The sequence below is a fragment of the Staurois parvus genome, unplaced genomic scaffold (genome assembly GCF_062004578.1).
Source record: "Staurois parvus isolate SC_StPar_1 unplaced genomic scaffold, SC_StPar_1.0 ptg000351l, whole genome shotgun sequence".
Classification (NCBI taxonomy): domain Eukaryota; kingdom Metazoa; phylum Chordata; class Amphibia; order Anura; family Ranidae; genus Staurois; species Staurois parvus.
Window position 1 is genome coordinate 1,851,342 of NW_028318147.1, and position 22,737 is coordinate 1,874,078.

The window sequence follows — 22,737 nt, forward strand, 5'->3', positions numbered from 1 at the left end:
ACACAGGCTGAACGCCTTTTATGGAAGGCTTGGAGCTCCATAGTAATACCCCTTTGCTTTTAATTTGTGGGTTTGGCACATCCTTCCTAATAACATCCATGATGCTATTTGTCCAATAAACCATAGAAACCACTATGGGAAATGTAGGGTGTATAATATATGTGTGTGTACAGTACACACACACGTCCAAAACTGGTATATATGTTTTAAAAGGAAAGGGGCATTCGTAGAACTTGAAGAATCCAACATTTTAGTAAGTTTCAACCTATCTTCCTCAGGGTCGTGCCCTACCAAAATGTTGGAAACTTATGCATTACTCACACTATACACGGTTGATTTCTACTATGACCAGATCCGGTTGTCTCAATTCCCCCTCTGGTCTGTGCTCTGTGCCAGGCCTGTGCATTTGTATGTGCTTGGGTACGGTTAGCGATTAACACATATGCGTACCATGCTACAGTGCCCAAGACTACATCTTTCAAGAGAGCCAGGGCACGGTACACTGAACCAGGCCAAAGCACGATATGGAGCAGTCACTGGACCGAGCGCTGAGTATTCAGGTGTGGGATCTTTCTGGTCACCATCAGCTGGCCAGATGACTGTCACACTTCCGTGCACATTGATCCGCTGGCAGGTTTAACCTCCTGTCCGAGTTGCTCTGGTTCCTGCCTATTTGCCCTGAACCTAGGCGTTATTTGGCCTTTGTGCCTGTGTGTTAATGTTAGAGCAATGTGTCTCCACGTAGAAGCCAGACCCCTCTGTTTCCTGTGGTGTTGATCGCCGTTTGAGTTTTCTCATATTTGTGTGTTTTGATTCTGTTATTGTTCTCTGTGTTTTATCCTGGCTGTGCAGTTGTATTCCCTTTGCTCCCTGTCCATGGATCCCTACCTTCCTGTTGCTGTGTGTGTCCTTCCCAGCATTTATTCTTGTTGTTTGTGTGCCTTGCAGTCCCTTCCCAGCTTGCTGCAGTTGGTTATTATTCAGGATTCATATAGCACCAACAGTTTGCTCAGTGCTTACCTTGTATCCTGTGTGTACCTCATGTCATTCCATCATGCTATTTGATTGCACTGTGTCTGCATGGGTTTGTTAGCCACAACTTGGGGGGCTGCCACGCAGCGCAACATAAACACCTCCAGTGACTGGTGAAGACCAGGTGGCTCCATAGATCCTGTGACTCTGACACACTAACATTTACTTGCCGTCACACTGCTCAAGCACCTGCGTATATCAATACCCGGGCACACCAATTTAGTTGTTTAAACTATCCCACTAGATCTTGACCTACAGTCCCAGGTGGTCTTACTCCTGGACCATGACACTATGCCAGGAAGCAAAATGAAAAAGAATTCTCTGCCCTTGCTTGAGATGGCTGCCAGAACAAGCGCACAGAGGAAAGAAAAAGGCAATCAAGAAAAACCTGCATATAACAGAATTTGTTGAGTTTTTTTTTTTTTTATTGCTTTTTCACAAGGTTTTTAATGGTTTATTTTTAGTTTATTTTAGAGGATCTGGGAGAAGTTATGCTTTAACCCATTGTGTGGCACTTCAATCTCTATACATCAGCATCTCCATGTGTCTAACCAGGTGTCAAGCAGTGCCAACACCTATCACTTGTTTCTTATAGGAACAGACATCTTTAAGGTTCTGTTTAAAGCTAGGCCTGAAAGGCCAAATCTTTTGTTGGTTTTAATAAAATACTAGAGTATTGCCTGTCAACAGAATGGCTGCTGAGCTACTATGGACTCCCAAGACTGGAATTAATACTATTTTTGATTTTTACAGCATTCACAGTGAAAGAATTATACCTGTATATTTGGGATATATTGAATCTGCAACAGTCATTCTCAACCAGGGCTCCTCCAGAGGTTACTCTGGGTTCCTTCAGCTGTAGCGGACTAACCTCCCATCCGATGTCCCATGCCTAGGTTCGGGGCCAACGCCATTTTACAGAGCCAGCAGCATGACACTAATTATTTTTTTAGCTGTTTGTAAGGGTTGCATTCTAACCACCACTGTAAAGGGGGCATTCTTCTCACTGACCGCTAGTGAATATTAGCAGGGGTTCCCTGAGACCAAAAAAATATTTTAAGGGTTCCACTGGGGTGTAAAGGTTAAACTACAAGAGTGCTCTTTCACATCAATTGTTCCTTTACACTGGAAGCTGCATCTTTGAAAATTGATCTACAGTGGATTGTTTTTCATAAGGTGATTGACAGATGACTGGTTACTAATATGTACCGTAATTTCCTCATTGCCTGGTTTTAACCAAGAAAAGTCTTCAGTAACGCGTGGCAACCCTGTTCGAAGTATATAATTGCAGGGCAGTTGAGTTATGGTCCCTTTTAACTTGAATGGGTTGTGTTTGGTGGCATTACTGTCCTCCAAAGTTGGCATGGGGTAGAACTCTTTTCACGCTCACAAAGCAAAGCATGCCAATCCCTCCACTGGCTACCGATTGCGCAACGGATCAAATTCAAAATCCTAACACTGACGTACAAAGCTGTCCACCATTCTGCCCCGAACTACATCACTGACCTAATATCCAAGTACCACCCAGCACGCACACTCCGCTCCTCACAAGACCTCCTTCTCTCTAGTTCCCTAGTTCTCTAGTCTCCTCCTCCCATGCCCGCCTCCAGGACTTCTCCAGGGTGTCACCCATCCTCTGGAACTCCCTGCCCCAACCCATCAGATTATCACCTACTCTCCTCTCCTTTAGGCGCACCCTGAAAACCCATCTCTTCAGGGAATCCTACCCCACCCCCCTGCTAACTTGCCGACCTCCTCCACTCTTCCTACCACTCCATCCCCCACAGCTATCTCCTCCTGTACCACTATCCCCTCCCTCCTAGATTGTAAGCTCGAAAGAGCAGGGCCCTCGATCCCCTCATGTTTTGCATTGTATTGGTATTGTTCTGTCACATGTTCTGTCCCCCTTTGTAATGTACAGTGCTGAGCGAACTATTGGCGCTTTATAACTACTGTATAATAATAATAACCCCCCTGTGGCTCCTGTTTTTGGTTAAGGGATTGCAGTCTGGGGCCGGCCACAAGTCTGAATGAACTTTTACCATGTTAACCAGTTACAGGTCATATGGTGTGCTTGGAATTGTAATTTAATGGCAGACTGGCATAGTTGTCTGTAATAAATAATAGTTTTTAATTACTATTAATTCTTGCCAGCAAGGCTCTTTATATTTAACTGCATTGAAAAAAATATACCTCTATACAAATAGGGGCATTTTGTTTGGGGGGAAATCACTAGCCAGTTCCGTTGCTGTATTAGCTTTGTCTTGCATAGATGGTTTGTTTTTGTATTTAGGGCCAAGTAAAGTGAAAGTTGAACACTGCAGTGATTTAACCATTTAGATATAATTAATAGCAGAGCTTTTTGGAAGCTTTGCCTTGTTTGTACCAGTGTGGGCTATACGGAACAATTTGTACCACTCCTGTGGCCTGGTTTAAAAAAAAAAAAAAAAGTACACGCTATGTATATTTGTGTGGAATTTTTTTTTTTTGTTCCATGTGGTCTGGCCACTTTGTTTAGCTACTGTAAATATGTCTTAAAATCCCAGCTCCATTTTTCTGTTTATAGCAGGAGAAGGGCTGGGTGGAAGTTTCCATCTGCTGCGCTTGCCAGGATTTGAAAAGCATTCTTAGTCATCTTTTCAGTTAACGGTTCCAGCGAAACCAGGATCAGACTTTCAGTGCTTTTTCACCTGAAGGTCTAAAATGAATAGCATATGAAGCTTTGGTATCCATGAGCTCATTTTTCATGGGGTAGAAAAGTCCCATGTTGGAAAATCAGATTATGCACAGGCTGTTCTTGTTCCAGAGAAGGGTTGATTCAGTTTCATGTGCTGTTTTTTCAAGTAGTGGACAAAAACAGATTTGTATGATTTTAAAGGGTGATACCTGTTTTGGTCTAGTACAAGGCCCCTGCTTCATACCTGTTATAACACAGATCGGGCCCTCATCCTTCAGCCAAATCTGCTAACTGCCTTATCTTTCACCTTTTGTTGCTGCAGCTTTTGAGTCTTGGCATCGAAGCCTTGACATTCAGTTAGAATAGAATAGGTGTCAGCTTAAAGGCTAAGTTTTTTACCTTTTGCAGGAAAAAAATAATAAATGCACACATTTTTACATAAAAATGTGCTTTTATTTTTTTCCTGCAGGAGCCAGGAAAGCATTGCATCCACAATCAGTAGAACACGGGTGCCATGTGGGGTCCTGCAAACATGTCCTCCAGCTTTCAACCTGTACTTCTCAATGTGCTTTCTGTTTGAAAGCTGGGGGACTTGTCAGTGAACTATGAGGGTGCCCCTGCTACCCAAGTTCATCTGATGTGATGGCCGATGGCACTTGTAGTTTATCCATTTTACAGGAAGCTGTACTGTTTTTGAAAAGTGACAGCTGGTACAGGGAGGGGGGGATTGGGGGGAAGAGGATTGCAGAATCTTGAACGTGTTGCGTGATCCACACTAAGGCTTGGTTCACATGTGTAGGTGGAGCCGCTGCGAATCCACACAAAAATCCATGCAGCCGCACCACCCACACAGAAGAATGTGGACCTGCGGGCGGGTGCCATCAATTCTAATGGCACACCGCCTGCACTGGAAATCGCAACCACACTGGGAACTGAGGTTCCCATGCGGGCTGCAGTTTCCAAGGAAATGCAGGGACTTCTTCCCTGCGTGTCCCGAGGCACGGTAGTCCATTCAAATGAATGGGCTCTCGTGCCCGCGCAAAGGGCGGGAGTGTCTGATCCGGTCATTTCCAATGCAATTGGTGGCATGGTCAACGTCTGGTGTGTATTGGGTGAGCTGTCCTATTTAGACCCACTGTGCAATAAAAGAGTTGATACAAAAATTATAAAAGAGAAAAAGATCCTACCAGGCTTATGTCTTTGAATTTGTGAATGAGGGGAGGAGAGCTCACCACAAAATCTAATGTCAAAAATATTTTGCACTTAAAAAAAATGGCTTTGCCTCTACATCTCAAACCCAAAATATTTGAAATATAAAAAGAAAAATGTCATTTCTGATTAAAGTATTGACAGCAAAAATGAACTGTTATTAATTAAAATAACACACAAACACAGTTACATAACTCAAAGTAAATAAATGTTCTGGGTCAGAGGTAGTAACCTTGGATCCAATGAATTAAATGTTACCCATACAATATGCTTCATTAATAATCACATTCTATAAATATATTAATAATTTGGACTGAGAACTCTCAGAAAAGAGGGACAGACATAGAGGGTAAATAAGTATAGGAAAAAGGGTGGACAATAAAAAATAAATGCAGCTGCTGTATTAATGTATCTCCCCCCTCTGTCCGTTGTTCATCTTGTGTGAAGGTATACTGGATAGACCATGAGGATACCAGATATAATAAAGATCAAGGAATGAACTGATGGACATAGAAATGACCAAGTAGTAGTTTCACTGGATTGGTTACATTGAAGCCATCTTTAATGCATGTGTGTGGTTATAGAGTGTCCCGGTCAGGAAAGGAGCAGCTGAATGTAATCCAGAGGAGGGAAATGGAATATGAAGACTGCCTATGGATGTGGATCTATCCATCCATCTATCATAGACATAGACCGATACCTCCCTCATACATTCAGCTGCTTGGAGCTGTATTTGCTCCCATTCAAATAGACATCAATCATGTAGGTGCAAACAACAAGCACATATCCCATCGATGGTGCAGTGGGGATGACCACACTTCATTTTCAAAAATTCAGAGTATAGTCCCCCTTGTCAAAGTGTGAGAGAAAAGTATACTTATCAGTCCATGGTATATAGACGTATCATAGATCTAGGTCGATTAATGACCCCACCTGACCAGTTTTGTTGAACCCCCCCGGCTGCATTAGAGGGTCTAGTGTAAAGAACAAGGGGGGAGTGTCTGGTCCGGTCACTTCCAATGCAGTGGGTGGCAAGGGCAAAGTCTGGTGTGTGTTAAGTGAGCAGTCCTATTTAGACCCAGTTGTGAAATACAAGAGTTGACTGTGACTTCAGTTAGGCTTTAACTTGTTGCATTTACGAACTCCCCATTTAAAAACAAAATAAGTGTAATTTTTCTTTACACAGGTTTTGATATAAAGTAAACCCTAATCCGCAGACAGTAACCAGAAAGGAAGTATAAAAGTTGAAATAACTTTTTGCTAAAAAAAAAAAAAGTTTGTGAAATTACTGTAAGTGACTACCATGCATATAGATTGCTTATCAATGCATATTGTAGCATGTGACATTGTGCTGGACTTTCATACAGTCCTCTGGAGTTTGCCTGATGTCTGAATAATGCTCACTAAGTGCTCTATCCATTTGTCCCGAGTGGCCTCAGGGTGTCATTTACTGTGCTACATCTATAAGAGGTTTATGTGTCCATCTCAGGGAATGCCAGATAATAAAATTAGAGAACATTGTATTTATCCAGGAAGAAAGTCACCAAGAAGCAGCTAATGTTTTTGGACTTTTTTTTTCCCTGTGCTATACAGTTTCCATGGAATGTATAGGGAACATAAATTCTGCTGCCACCACTAAATTGCCATCTGTTTCTTATTTTCATCTTTGCGTAATGTTGGCTCACTCAGCCTCTTATCTTGTTAGAGGAAAACGAAGAAAAATGAAGTTAAAGTGGTTGGGGAAATTCACAATATTCTGTTACATATGCAGACATGTTGCTCATATGTAGATTGATTACTGCCCTTCATCTAAGTGAACTAATTTCCAACGCTGTGTCAATCCAGTTGGCCCTTAACAGATCTCGTAAATGGCTTCTTGTTGTCACGGTAACATCTTTGTCCTGGTTGTACTGTATGAATGGCACCACATATGCAGCGTGCTGTCATGGCAGATTACATGGAGTGTCTATGTGGGATGTGTAAATCCTCCCTTCAATAATGATAGGATTGTATATTAACCCTGTTTTGTGTAATTAGTGGCTTGAACCACTGATTACATCCAATTGATGTTTACATGGCAGCCCTGGTGTAGAATGACCAGCTTTCAGTCGTTTTTGAATGTTCTGCACAAACGGCACTGGCGCATAAATGACTCGTTTAGGGCTGACATGTAATACGGGGTGGAATTACTAAAGTCAAATGGACTGTGCACTATGCAAATACAGTTGCTCCAGATCTTAGTAACTAAGGGGAAGCTCTGCTGATATCCATCATCCAATCATGTGCAAGCACAAATGCAGTTCTTTTTTTTTAATTTTATTTTCCTTGCATGTAATTGGGTATTCTTTGCAAATTGAAGCTTCACCTCATTTACCAAGCTCTGGAGCAAGTGCACTTGCGAAGTGCATGGTCCATTTGTCAGTAATTGAACCTTTATGGTTACACATTGTTGATGCGTAGGCCATAAACAGTGGCAGTGGCTAATGGGTACATTCACACTGCATGTGTAAAAGAATCCCAGACATCACATGCATACATCTTAAAGTGGAGCTCCACTCACCCTGTCAAAAAATAAAAGTCAGCAGCTACAAAAACTGTAGCTGCTGACTTTTAAAAAAAAAAAAAAAAAAAACAGCCACTTACCTGTCCCTCGTTCCCGTGGTGTTTCCCCCGCAGCCTTTTTCACCGGCCGTCTAGGATTCCTGGAGGCCGGCATCTTCAATGTGGGCACCCGGCTGTGACTGCTTGCGGCTTCAGAGCCGGGTACCCACTGCGAATGCGCGAGTAGTGCTGCTCTTCATGAATGGTCCTGTAGTCTTCTGGGACCTGTCACATGTCCCAAAAGACTACAGGAAGGCAGGGAGGGAGGGAGGACACCTTTCCGATCACCTAGGCAATCGGACCGGAAGTGGGAGCGGGTACCTGTCAAATTCGGGTACCCGCCCCCCAAAGGTGCCAATCCTTAATGGGGAGCGGGGAGCAGTTCTTAAAGCGGAACTTCCCCTTTTGTGTTTTTAAGTTTTTGCGCAGGTGCAAGCAAGATGCTACGTAAAGACGTGTTCTCCATGTACATAAGACCTGTTGCTTAACTGCTGTAGAGGAAAGTGTGGTCACCAAGCTGGCTTTGGTATCAGGCAGGGCTCTGCAAATCCCAAGGCTGTCTGGACTACATGACTAATACTTTGGCAGGTAAATCGGCTCCCATATATTTGTTTCAGCTGTGTAGTTGGGTGTTGGCCTGGAGTACAGCTTTAGGGTTCTTCAGAGGTCCTTGTCTGGTTGTGATGCATGCTTCTAGTATCCATAGATGGCAGTTCACATGTAGCTGGGGTTTTATGTCCAAGTCACTTTTTGTACTCTGCCTACAGTACTCCGAATAAGCAGCAGAGCCATTTTCTAGCGATCACCGTGACTGCGCTCCCTAGACGGTAGGGTTAATTTGTGGTGGTGACTCATAGCTGGAATAAAATACTGTTGTCAGCTGCTTCCCTTTCAGTTTTTAAACACAGCCCTGTCTGTGCGTTCTTATTTTCTCCCTGGGTGTGGCAATACTTACAAACTGAAACTATCTCGGTTTCCTTTCCCCTGAAACGAAGCTAGATGGCTTTTTATGGAATTTCTGTAAGCGTCCACATGTAATCCGGAGGTACACTGACACCATTAATCTCCATACCAGTATAATGATGCCAGCTGTGCTCTGGCCTGTTGCTGAGTGAGGTCACAGTGCTTCTACATACAGAGAACTTTTGGCTGTGATGATTCCAGCTCACATTGGAGCCCTGACTCATGGCAGTTTAAGAGGACCTTTTGTCTTTGTGAAAGAATTTGCAGAGTTTGCTGCTGTCGACTGACGGTGAAAGTGACGCCTTCCATTGCAAAAAGAATTTCTGGGGGTGAATTTCATTCTATATCGTGGGATGGCTAGAGAACTAAATACATTCAGACCATTTGATAGGGAGGGGGTGCAAGATCTTCAGTAGTGTCTTTTGGCTGGTATGACAGAACTGTTGCTAATGTTGTTTTTTTCCTATTAAAGTGACCCTATCAGTTGCTCGAAGAAATCCTAATGGCAGTCTCCTGCAGTAGAAGAGGTTTTAAACTCCTCTTGCAGGCTTGTGCTTCCTACCTTCATTCTGTTTCAGCACTATTTCTCTACTTCAAAACTTTTAAGAGTGTTGGATGACTGTGTACCCCCCTTACCACCACCACCACCACTGTGACCCTTAGAACACAGTATTGTTATAGTGGATGGAGGATGGACCCATAGATCAGAGAGTCTGGAGACAAAGGCATCCAATGCTAGCATACATGTCAAATGCTGAAGGGTCTGAAAGAGGCTGTAGTGCCGGAAGAAATGAAAGCAGGAGACAGACACCTGATGATACCATAGGCATCAAATGCTGAAGAGTCTGAAGGACTCTGTATTGCCAGAAGGGAGTGGAGCCAGGCGGCACATGAACCCAATGCCACCACGTGTTGAATTCTTGTCTGAAGATAGCTATATTGTTGGAACGTAATGAAGGCCGGAGATCCAAGCACCCAGCCCTACCATAAGTGCCAAACGCTGAAGAGTCTGAGGGAGGCTGTAGTGCCAGAATGGGAAAAAAAGGCAACCAAAGCTAGCAGAAGTGTTGAATGCGGAAGGGCAGAAAGAGGCTGTAGTGTCAAATGAAATGAAGGCAGGAGACATACATCTGTAAATACCAGAAGTATCAAATGCTGAAGAGTTTGAAGAAGCTAAATTGCCAGAATGGAACAAAGGCAGGAGACACATGCACCCAACTCCACCATAAGTGTTGAATTCTGGTCTGAAGATGGTTATAGTGTCAGAATGAAATGAAGGTATGAGATCCAAACACCCAACTCTACCATAAGTGTCAAATGCTAAAGAGTTTGATGGGCGCTGTAATGCCAGAACAGAATGAAGGCAGAAGACACATGAACCCAATGCTACCATCAATGTCAAATACTAGAGTCTGAAGAAGGTGGTAGTGCCAGACGGAATGAAGGCAGGAGATGCAGGCCATTGGAGAGGCAGTCTTCTATTGCAAAAGACTGCCATTTTGAATTTTTTTTTTTAGTTTTTAGTAACTCCCAGGGTTGCTGTAAGACTTGACATTTCTGCAGTTCAGTCATGTAGGAGATAATGCTCACTGTAGTTTCTGTCAACAATGGTAGACACAAGGGAGGGGGTTGGATTTAAAGCATAAGTACATTTAGTAAGACAGATAATGCAGCTAAATCTGCATACTGTCTTTTTAGGCAGTGCAGAGGAAGCTAAACACAGAACTGAATTCTTTTAACTGATTTACCCACCAAAGGATTTGTAGTTCCAATGACCCATTTTTGTGGATAGCACACCTCGGAGCCAGCCAGTAAGTGACACCATTTTTGCAGCTCTCTGTCACTGGCCTGCACATCAGTGAATGAGCAAGTATCGCCCTGCTGACTCAGTCCAGTGACTAGGCAGATGACGGGAAATCCTTTGTCAGCATAACAATTTATTTGTATGTATTTAGCTGTTTGCTTGGCATTGTCCTTTAAGGAAAACATGTACTTGGAGAAATATTGATGGTGACATACTGAATTCTTCTAAAGCAAGCTATCCAATTTTAAACTTTACTTGTTAAAGTGATACTAAACCCCGGACCCTGCATTCACTATATCTGGTCTCCCACAGTACACACAACATGGAAGTGCAATTACGTTAGTAAATATAAACTGCTAAATACCTTTTTGTCATCAGCAGTTAGTACAGTCTTGTGACTTCAGCAGAGCACTGGATAAAGCTTGTAGGAGGAGTTTTCTTTCTGCTCTAGAGAATGTGAAACCCCTGACCCTCTGTCATGACCGTGCTGATTGGCCCTGTGCTGATCACATGCACTCTCCCAAGAAATAAAACCAACCGCTCTAGCAATACACACTAAACTGAGCATGCGTATGTGACCACGGATTCAGTCTGTATCAGGTGGTCATCTCAACAAGAGGAGGGGCAGAGAAGTCAGGATCAAACAGCCTTTTTACACAATGCAGAGAATTAACCCCTTAGATTCCACAATGAGTATAACCAGCATGCTTTACTGCATATACAGACTGATTTTCCTGTTGTGCGTTTAGTAACACTAAGAAAAATTCCTTTATCCACAAACCGTGTAGATGAATGGAGGAATCTCCTTTACTAGCTACTGTGTTCAGCACCCACGTCTGTTTAAATACCCAAACAGGGCCACAACCACAGCTCAGATTTCATCCGACTCAGCAGGAATTACTCAAAATTTGAGTTGTGTATGGCTAGATTTAGAAATGCTATATTTTTGGCTGTCATGTTAATATAATGGTTTTAATATCACAGTAAGGATAGAAATTGCATCTTTAAACTCTATAACTTTTTATATACAGTTCACTGACCATTTTTGTACAGACCAAAGAGAGCCAGAAAAATAGGTGCATATTCAAAAGAGCAGAAAACCTATGAAGAAAAAATTCAAACATTTTTAAGCCCATCTCTGGCAGCCCCCCCCCAGTTATCTCGTGCAGTAGGGCTGTGCCCGCACTGCATGGGTTAACTGTACTTCTTTTTTTTTTTTTTATCTAGGGTAGAGGAGAAAGGAGATATACTTACCTGATCCTCCGATCCCCTCACACAAGATCGGTCTGGCACCCCTGCGCTTCAGCAGTCCTGTTCTTAATGTCAAAGCCCAGAGCAGGCTCCATAGACCAGGAACAGTCCACTACTGGACTGAGGGGGGAGTGCCGGTTTCCTGTGGAACGAAGGATCAGGTGAGTATGAGCTTTCTCGTCACCCTTAGAGAAATGAGCAGTTGACATGTGCGCAGTGAGTGTGCAGCCTGACTACATGGGGAAAACTTTTTTTTTTTTGCGTAGAGTTGGATTTTAAATTGTTCTAGTAATCTACTCTTTAAGCCCCAGTTCACACTGATGCAGTGTGGGAAACACGGTGATTCCTGTGCGGTTTTTTTTTTTTGCACCACAAAGCAATCGCACTGTGTTTGGTGATCTGCTGCGGATGTCAATAGAAAGTTAACGACACGCCAAAAGCAGGTCAGAGACGCAGTGCGTTTGCCTGAACCAGATTGCCTGGGTGTAAACACCCATGCAATCCAGTTCCAGGGCAAATTAACAAAAAAAAAAAAAAAGCTGTCCGTATCTTTTTGAATCGATTTGAGCCATTCAAAATGAATGGGCTCAAAACGCACCGCACAGAATCCCGTGATTCGCACAGGAATGCGGTGCGATTCACATGCGGTCACAGTGTGAACCTAGGCACTAAGTGTTTTTCAGAGGTAAAATGACACTTGTGTGGTTACAGGAACATGGCTAGTTTGCTCTGTCCCCTGTCTACACGTTGAAGACTGAAGGATGGGGGGCTTCCTTACCAGACTGGGGAGAGACCCTCTAGCTCATATCATACTGGAAGAACTTCAGTCTGTGAACATTACACATTTCCCTTTATTATAACCGCATTCCTGTTTCTCAGCTGACAACGCTTTTGCACTATGGCTGCATTGAGTAATTTGTGTGCTGCAGTTATAGAGGCATAAGACGCTGGAAAGAATTTCTGTATTTCTAACAAGATAAAAATAGCTGCAATTTATGTTTCCATGGATTTTCGGCTTAATTACCAAATGAAAGTGTGTGTGTGTGTGTGGTCATGGGAACAGAGTGTTCATTCTGGCAGCAGTCTGAGTAAAGAGAGGTAGGCATCCGCTTAGGTGACACGGTTCACACTCTCCTTACTTTGTCTAGCATGTGTCCATTATTGGTTTCAAAGGATTCCTTCCTAAATGTTTGTCTATGGATGATCCAAGGATAAGACAGGGCATTGGTCATCTGAGTTCCTTGTAAAAGAAATACAAAAAGAGGAACTAGAGTCTTATAAATGTGTGTGATTCGTTGAACACAGAATTAAACTGCATCTGAGCACCACAACAAAACAAAAATGCTATTTAATTTATTTTTAATATTCAAAGCAAACTCATCCATCCATGTTTCAATTCTTCATTTTGCTAAGAAATCACTTTGAAGACTACCCCCTAGCATTTCTGGCTGTGGCCATCTTGAATAAGGGCAGATTTTATGTAGCATTTACATCCTGGAATCCATCTGCCCTTAGCACAGGCAAAAGGCTGTGCTTAGCTGAGAAAACCCCTCCTTTCCTTCCTGAAGACTCCTGGGATGTATGACATCATTTTGCCTAAGCATAGGAACTAAGAAGCAACTAAAGAAATGAAAGAAGGAAAAAAAAAAAAAGTAAATATGATATACTTCCCTATCTTTTTACTAATGCTAGCAGCATAAGGACTTAAAAAAAGTCAGTGTTGACTGAGAAAGTGAAGTTCCGCTTTAGTCTTGGTTCACACCTAAGTGGTTTCCGCAGCGTTTTGCAGAAGTGCAGTATAGTGCATTTAACATGATTTCCTAAGGGACATGTTCACATCTCTGTGTTTTTTCTCCTGGTGCGTTTTTTGGAAAGGGTCAGGGACTTTTTCTAATGCAAAAAGTTGCATTTTTGGTTCTATAGACTTCAATGGAAGCGCTGCATAAAATCATAATAGTGCGTTTTTTGATGTGTCTTGCATTCTAAATCTGCCTAGCAACAAGAAAAATTAAAAAATTAAAAAAAAAAAAACGCAAATCAGAAACGGGTCAAATACAACATGCATAGGTGTAAACCTAGCCTTAAAGTGGCGGGAGGCAGAGCAGGTCTGCATAGATGCAGCACTTCCGTCCTCTTCTAAATCCTCACTGTGAATTAACATCATTGGTTTTTACGCGCCATTCACCATCAACATAATCTCAAATGACACCATGTATCCTGGTCTGTCCCCTGCACCAAGAAAATGAACAGTGCAGTGGGCAGGGGCAAGACCCTTTGCAGTCGTGCAGAGGCTTTAGGCTGCACCCGAGCCCCTCCACTTCCTGATACCAACATCACTAGTCCTTGGGGGCATTGGTAAAATTGGGGGGGGGAGCATACCTCCCCGGCACCCCCCAAGATCCGGCCCTGGCATTAACATTCCCATTTATTTGAATGTACTGTCTAAACAAAAGACGTCAGAGAGGACAATTGTGAACCCAGCCTCGAAACCGAAAGGTAGTGAATAGGAGAAGTTGATCGGCAGGGTTTACATACACTTTACCTTGTGACTGATCGTGTGACAGCTCCCTTCTTTTTCCAGTGATAAAAGGGGCAGGTTGAAGTCCAATGCAAAAAGATCTCTCCCCATTGGGGCTTACCAAGCTGTGTTGGAATCAGGCAGTGTTTAGGCACCATTTTTTTTATTTTTTTTTTTTTATGTGCACCATACATAGGCCGAGTATAAATCCATGATGCCCAACCTGCATCTTGGAGAATTAGTGTGGGTACATATGACTCGTTGACACTTACAGTATGGTCCTCAGGACCCCTGCAGGTGGTAGTCTGTTTTTCTTGGCTAAGTTCTTACGCAGACCAGTAAAGGGAAAACCACATTTATATTCACATTATATTATTTACATGCAGCCTTTCCTTTTTTTTCCCTGTGATATTCTATAAAGGATCTTGCTAAGAGAACATAACAGAAGTGCCACAATGAGGAGGCTGCTGGGAGCACCAGTATGGAAAGACTGATTTATAAAGGGCCTTTTAAAAGCTGGAATCTTTAGCAGTTTTATGTGATGTGTCCCCAGTGTGTATTCTGAAGCATGTCCCAAGAAGCCTGTGGCCGTCTCCCGTTGCGCGTGCCCGCGGCCTGTGGCCGTCTCCCGTTGCGCGTGCCCGCGGCCTGTGGCCGTCTCCCGTTGCGCGTGCCCGCGGCCTGTGGCCGTCTCCCGTTGCGCGTGCCCGCGGCCTGTGGCCGTCTCCCGTTGCGCGTGCCCGCGGCCTGTGGCCGTCTCCCGTTGCGCGTGCCCGCGGCCTGTGGCCGTCTCCCGTTGCGCGTGCCCGCGGCCTGTGGCCGTCTCCCGTTGCGCGTGCCCGCGGCCTGTGGCCGTCTCCCGTTGCGCGTGCCCGCGGCCTGTGGCCGTCTCCCGTTGCGCGTGCCCGCGGCCTGTGGCCGTCTCCCGTTGCGCGTGCCCGCGGCCGTCTCCCGTTGCGCGTGCCCGCGGCCGTCTCCCGTTGCGCGTGCCCGCGGCCGTCTCCCGTTGCGCGTGCCCGCGGCCGTCTCCCGTTGCGCGTGCCCGCGGCCGTCTCCCGTTGCGCGTGCCCGCGGCCGTCTCCCGTTGCGCGTGCCCGCGGCCGTCTCCCGTTGCGCGTGCCCGCGGCCGTTGCGCGTGCCCGCAGCCTGTGGCCTTTTTGTAGCATTTCATTAAATGTTATGAGGCCATCTGGTGATCCCCATACCAAGAAAGTTGATCACCTCTGCTATAAATTCTATTGAATGATCTCACAGCTCATTTTACAATGGATGGGTTGCATGTATTCTCTGAGTGGTTTGTAGGCCTTGAGACCTGACTCCTAAACGGAAGCTGTGCCACTAGCCACAGTGAATGTCAGGAAATGCTTTTGTGTGTGTGTCGCCATTGTTTTGAGATCAGTGTATGGTGTAATGAGGTATTTCAGAATCTATTCTCATGTCTTGTATTGAAGTAGAGTACGGTTTAATGTATATTTGTGACATATGACTAAAAGTAAGCAGTCTTTGTAATCCGGAGAGGGATTACACTGTGGCAGCTCCTCTGTGGAGTGGGGGAAGATGAGGTGAAATAATGGTTTGTTTGGTGTGTAATAATTGGCAGTTGGGATTTTTCAGCTTTAGCTGCTTGTAAACCCAACACTTTGTAGGCCTGTCCTGCCAGTAAACTTGGAGCAGGTTTCGCCTGCAGAGCCCTCAAAACTGAGAGTGCTCTGTTATGTAAATTGTAAAGAACGTTTATCCATGTTGCTGTGCCTTGTGCTGGTTGTCGGGCCTCACCCTGAAGGTCAGCCCTCTTAGGTGTGGGAGTATGCAGAGCCATGACAGGCCTCACACACACGGGGTGTTTTTGATGCTACTGCTAGGGGTGTCTGACTGGAAAAAAACAGTGCCAACGCATCCTGGAGCAGCTACGTTTTGGCTGAAAAAATGCTTGGCGCGTGTAAACATGCCTAGATGCATTTAGCGCTTGAGCGTTAATTTCTTTTAGTGGCCAGAATAAATGATTTATTCTGGCCAATGAAAAGAATTCACACCAAAGCACATGACACCTGTAGATGCGCCTAAATGCTTGTAAAAGCGTTGGACGCTTTTTTTTTTCCCTGTAAAAACTGTGCTGGTTTCTCAGAGTTGAAAAAAAAGTCCTGTGTGCATATGAGGCCTTTAAACTGTTTCTAAATTTGATAGCGTTTTTTTTTTTTTTTTTGGTTTTTTTTACACCTTAAAGCGCTCTCTGCATTAGGTACAAAAAATAAAACCTTCCAATGCCTGAGATCATCCCTCCTGAGCCTTTGAGTATCCCCTCGCCTGGTGACGCACAGATATAAGCCTGTATTGCCCCTTGAAGATGTTTAGAGCGTTCAGCGGCACGCATGTTCATCATGCAACATCTTAAGGGGGCAATACATCCATATATCCGTGGTTAACCAGGGACCCACCACAGTCTCATTTTACTGGTTTTAATCACTTCCCGTCTGGCCCATGTATATAAACGGCCAGACTGTGGCAGTGCAGGGTCGGGTGGCCGTTTATATAAACAGCCTCCCTGCCCCTTGCTTGTGCACGCTCCCTGGGAGCACGCAGCACCACGATCCGGTGCCCGCTGTGTCCTCTTTTTCGAATTGTATTGTAACTGCACTGCCATCCTTTGTTTTGTAACGTGCTGGGCAAACTGTTGGTGCTTTCTAAATCCTGTGTAATAATAATGCAAAAGGGTCATGGGACACGTCCCTCTTAATGCAGTCATACTCTTTTATGATGTTTATAGTGCATGACTTCCAGACTGGAAGTTCAGGGAAGTGGCACTAGGGGGTTAAGGAGGATGTACCTTGCCAGGTTTTTAAATGTGATGGAGACAAACAAAAACACAAAAAAAACCAACTTGTGTATGTTTGCAGGATGGACCTAAAAACTTTAATGTTAAAAAATGCGATGCTTTAATGCTATTTTTAAATCTCTTTAAGGCCTTATGCACACTGCTGCTCCTAAAATTGAGTTCAGGAGTTTTTGGCAATTTTTTTTGCCAAAGCCCCTGAACTTAACTCCATAAAAGCATAAAGAAAAAAAAATAAAAGCAGCGTTTAGGGACAGTTAAACGTCTCTCTTTTGAATGCAGAAGAATCGTGTTCAGAAGAGGAACGTTTTGGCCAAAACCTCTTGTAAACGCGCCTAAGCGCTAACCACATTTAGTGCTTGGGCATTTATTTTAATGGCCAATGAAATGAATAAACGTCCAAGCGCTAAACGCAGTACCGCTTTTACATGAGTTTTTGCAGCGTTTTGGAGTTTTTCCACCATTCCAATGTACATAGAGCCGAATTGTGATTGCACGTTTATAAGTGGAACATGTCATTCCCATGTGAGTCTTAGATGTGTGACATACCAGTTGTTGCTGATATATAGAAGCACCTGATCCCATCATGAGACGAGAGGATTTCTGGTTTGGGACCTCTGTGTGACAGTTCAGTAGGCCGCACTTCCTGGCATCAGGCAGCAGCCTGTCCTTTACTGTACTCTGACAGTAACTAAATCTGATTACAAAGCACTTTCTGCACTTCTAGGACATCGTCCTTGGATAGCTTTATCCAGCAGCTGCGCATTTCACCCTCGTATTAGGGGTCTGCATAGTTCAAAGCAAAACTGGGAGGGATTGTTTGTAGCATCTCCACCTAAGGGCTCATGTACACTGCAACTGATAAATTCACATTCAGGAGATTTTCTGTTTTTTTTTTTTTCCAGCAGCCCCTGAACTCTCCCTAATGTTTCCTATGTGCCCATGTACACATAGTCGTTTACAGGCAGTTGAGTTTACAGTAATTTTTAACGCACCAAACTTAGTAGATTTTATCAGCATTCCAAATGCGTATAAACATGGCTAACCGCATTTATAAGTGTTTGCGTTTTTAGAAGCGTTAAACTGTTCCATATCCAAATACTGTTCAGAGCCTTTTTTCATCATCAGAAATGCATGTAAAGCGTTTTTTATTTATTCAAATGGACGCCAGCGCAGTCAGTTCCAGGTTTTGCGTTAAGGAACAAATGGTAGAACGTGCTGCATTATGCTCATGATGGGAGCCATAGTGAATACAACCAGAAAAGACAGGTCATCTCAACACATACTGATCTCTCTGCTTCTGCTCTCTCCATTTCTCTCAAAAAGTCTGAAATGGTTAGTTTTTTTTTTTTTTTACTATTTTTCAGTGCATTCTGGGCATTTGGGAGGTCTCCTGAGGTTATCTTAAAAACACGCTTCTAAACGCAAACGCTCAGCTAAACAGGTTTTGTAACCTACGTTTTCCAGCAATCAGTTTCCATTGTTCAGGAGTGTTTTCCAAATGTCCCGTGTACATGGAGCCTGAGAACAGAAATGTAGCACATGGGCAATTCACCTGAAACAATGTAACACTGGTTATGCGCCAAAGTGGACAGGCAGTGCAGCATTCAGTAGGCACCATCAATATAGGAGCATGGAGACACAAAAGACAATTATGTATTTTCAGTCATTCATTCTTTGAGTTAGTATTGTAACGTTTTTGGGTGTGTTTTTTTTCCCCTTTATTAGATTGGGCAGCACAGTGGCTAAATGGTTAGCACTTCCTCCTGGCAGTACTAGGGTCGCTGGTTCTAATCCCAACCCCGGCGCCACCTGCCTAGTGTTTGCATGTTCTCCCTGTGACTGCGTGGGTTTCCTCCGGGTACTCCGGTTTCCTCCAACACTCCAAAGACATGCTGGTAGGTTAATTGGCTCCTGTCTAAATTGGCCCTAGTATGTATGAATGTGAGAGTTAGGGACTTTAGATTGTACGCCCCTTGAGGGTCAGGGACTGATGTGAATGTAATATATATATATATATATATATATATATATATATATATATATATATATGTAAAGCGCTGCATAAATTGACGGTGCTATAAAAAGTACCTGAAATAAATAAAAATAAAATAAATTAGATGGTTGGATACAGGATTTCCAGAAAAGCAGTGCACATTCCTTTTTAATGGAACATCAGCATTGTAATAACCATACAAACAATATTTATTCCTGGCATTAAGCTTGAAAAAAAAATCTCCTTTCATGTTGTGTGTTCTCCCTGTCTTCTGGCTGTCTTTTTTTCCACAATTTCCTGGACTTCCCTGCATGCTTTGCAGCTTCTCCTCTATTGTTAAAATCTAATGACTACATATCCCATGGTACCTTGCTGCCTGCAGGTAGTGATTTCTGTACTGAACCCGCCTTCTGAAACTCCTCCTCTCAGCACTTCTGTAGGTCAAAAGGCAGACTCTGTGAAATGTGTGACACCGCAGTGCTGCTCACAGGGCATAGTGAGTACCTGCCACAGAATTCAAGGAAGTAAATGTGTTGGATCTTCAGAAAGTAGGTTTACAAATGTCAAGATCATTAGGATTAATAGGAATAGGCTGAAATAAAATGTGGAGGTGAATATATGATTTAAAATGTGGCCATAGATGAACTTTAACAAGTTTGCCAATGAATTATATTTGTTACCAATTATTCATTCAGACTCTTATTTTAACAATAACCCTCCTTATTTTCTGGCGGGAGGTCATTTAACCATTTCCTCCTCAGCCTCTCTGTGGCCTGCCTCTTTCATTGATTGCATTTCAGTTCTTTCAATCATGAAGGCTCCACATCACATGTGGATTTACCTAAAGCAGTCTTCATGCAAATGTAGCCTTCCTAGGAAGGCTCAGAACGCCTCCTAAGAACCAGCCAACTGCTTGTCTTATGGCTGTGGGCTCTTAAAGTGGAAGATAAGGCCAATACTAACTGTTCTTAAAAACGTTCCCTCCCTCTCCTCCCACCCATTCTGCATACCCTGTATAAAACCAGATCTGTGTTCTTACCTCTTTTTAATCCGCCCTGTTCTGGTCATGTGATTCTGCAGCATTTTTAAGAATAGTTAGTATTCACCTTATCTTCCACTTTAAGATGAGTACTGAGACCGGGTGCTTTGATGTTTTCCAGAAGTTGTATAAAGCAACCTGCTGCCACCTCCCACAAGCCATGATTTGTCCGCAATGCATGGAGAAGCACAGAGACCTAGTTATTGCCTCACTGGATCTTAAATATGGCAAATGCACATAGCATGGGCCCTTGGCTCTGTTGATAAGGGGATCCATGAGCTGATCCTCTGCTGAATGGGACAGATGACCGTTTTTTTTGTTTATTTTGCCTCCTTGCCCATTCGGTTTATGTCTTCATTTACAGATGGACCTGTGATAGCTGTATGGGTGGCTGGATGTAAATGGATTTGTCCTACCTCCAGTCTAACACGTTTAGGCCTAGAAAAATGGAAAAGGATGTGATAGACTCATAGGTAGGGGGGGTGTTGGCAGACACAAGTCTGTTTTACATTCACCTGTCCATGGAGCTGCATAGCCCTGATCGCAAAGCCCATTTGAAAGGACTCTAAATAAATCCCAAAGTTATATTATAAAGTCACTGTCTATTCCAGTTTGGGGTAAGCCACAAATGTATCTTGCACAACGCATTGATGCTAGTATCACATTATAGCGGGCAGTTACCAGAGTGCTTTACTGCTCCTGTTAGCTGTTTTGTTGCCAGCTGCGGTGGGTAGCAGTGTGGTGCACGATTCGGTGCATCACACGACTCCCCCTTTTTTTTTTTTTTTCCTGTAAAAACTTTATTTGAAGTGTACAAAACATACACTTCATTCATGGCACGGTACATCATCGCAATGCAATTTTGTATGTTGCGCTGCAATAAAATGCAGCATGTCTACATTTTATTGCAGCACCCTGCAGCATACCTCTGGGCTGTGTTGCAATGTAAAAGGGACATGCAGGAAACGGTTGTTTTCTGTGCGTCCATTGTGTTGACGCATGTTTTAATAGTGAGCTAAAATACTGGTTAATGCAGTAGTGTGAAATGGCCCTGAGTGCGGTATAATCAAGGGGATGACCTTCACGGACTATAAGACGTGCTGAAAGTCACAAGTCAGTTTGGACTACATTGGCTTTATAGAAGCAGAGAAGTAAATAGCTCATTGTATAGGTGGTTGTATGTGTTTAATAAGTTCTGTCTGTGTGTAGAACGTACAGGTTCCTTGGATATTATTTGAGGCTGAACTGCACTCAGTCGGTGTGATTGCCCCCTTTTTGTTTCCTTGGGAGAAGACTCCTAAAATACAGATGTGGCTTCTAAAGTGTAGTGTGCAGATCAGAGGGGAGCGAATGTTGGCAGCTGTGTGAGAGTCAGGCGATAGGCATGCAAGTTTCGGAATATAAACCTTGCTATTGTTTCTAGTTCCTCTGGAATGTGGCTGAAACTCGGGTTAATAATTAAAGGGAAATAAGCCTCCTCTAGAGAATAGGCCGCAGATGCAGCAAAGCATTTCAAGACTCTATTAACATCACTGAACATTGTGAAAACAATCCGTTTACTGGAATTCACTGAGATCTATTGCTTTCATTAAGATCTCTAGAAGTAATGATGGTAGATAGTTGACCCTGTCGGTTTAAACACAGGAATTGAGTTGTCTGAGAATTAGAGAACAGAGGCAGACATGAGATTTACCGTCTATTATACAGAATACAGACCTACAGCCGAGCACTCTCATTACCAGTGATATTACAGGCGAGATAAAAAATATTCTCCAAAAATAATCCATACACATCCACTACCTAATGGCCCTGTAATCTTCTTTTTTTTTTTTTAAGGGCCTGTTTACACCAGGGGTGGTGGGTCTGCATCAGGCAGCTATTCCAGTGCAATTCCACCGCAAGACAAATTGCCTTGTCTCCTACCTGGTCAGACCACAACCCTGCATTATGGTGGTATTTGCTGAAAATGCAGCATGCAGTACTTTTTGTAGCGCAGCTTGGTAAAAGGCAATAAACCATATCAGCTTGCTGTGGCCAGGAGAACTTAGCTTAATAAAGTTTGTTGGGAAAAAAAAAAAAGAAAACAGATGTACCAAGACTGGTGCATCAGCACCGCTGTCATCCATCCTACAGCACACCTGGTGTGAATGGGCCCTGAATTGTAACTTACTGTGTTTATCTGCCTCTTGGTAAAGACCACCTTGAGTTTCCCAACCTCTTCTTTTCCCTCTCACTTCATTTAGATTGAGCAGTGCGTGTTTGTTGTGGTCATGCGCATTGTTCTATGCATGTTCTATCCCATACTCCCGTATTGAGAACGAGCAATAGAAGGTGGCTGCATTCCTATATACAAAGTGGGACCATGGAGAATGAACCTAGCCACCCTCTAATAGGAAGCTGGACCACATAAGCAAAAAAGGTATTTGAAGGAGACTGGGAGCAATAGAAGGCATGAAAGTAAAATCCACCCTACTATTAAACCCCCTCCCCCCCCAAACAAACCTGAGCCTGTTGGCGGTCCAGCACTATCCCATCGTCTGGGTCTTCTCTCCCCTCTCTTCACACAGGGACTCATAGGCTCAGTCAAATCCAGGGAGCAGGGGGCGAGGTTGAGCTGCACTGTTTGTCTCTGGCAAAGTATAACATGTTTACTATTTTAATAAAAAAAAAGAAAAAAACAAATCTAGCGTCTACAATCACTTTAAGCCCCAGCAGAGGACGAAACATGTTAGAGGGAGGATCCTGGGTGTAGTGTCTGTGTTTGTGCTGAACTATAAGGGTTTTTGGAAGTGGTGTGTTGCTCCAGAACCTTGCTTT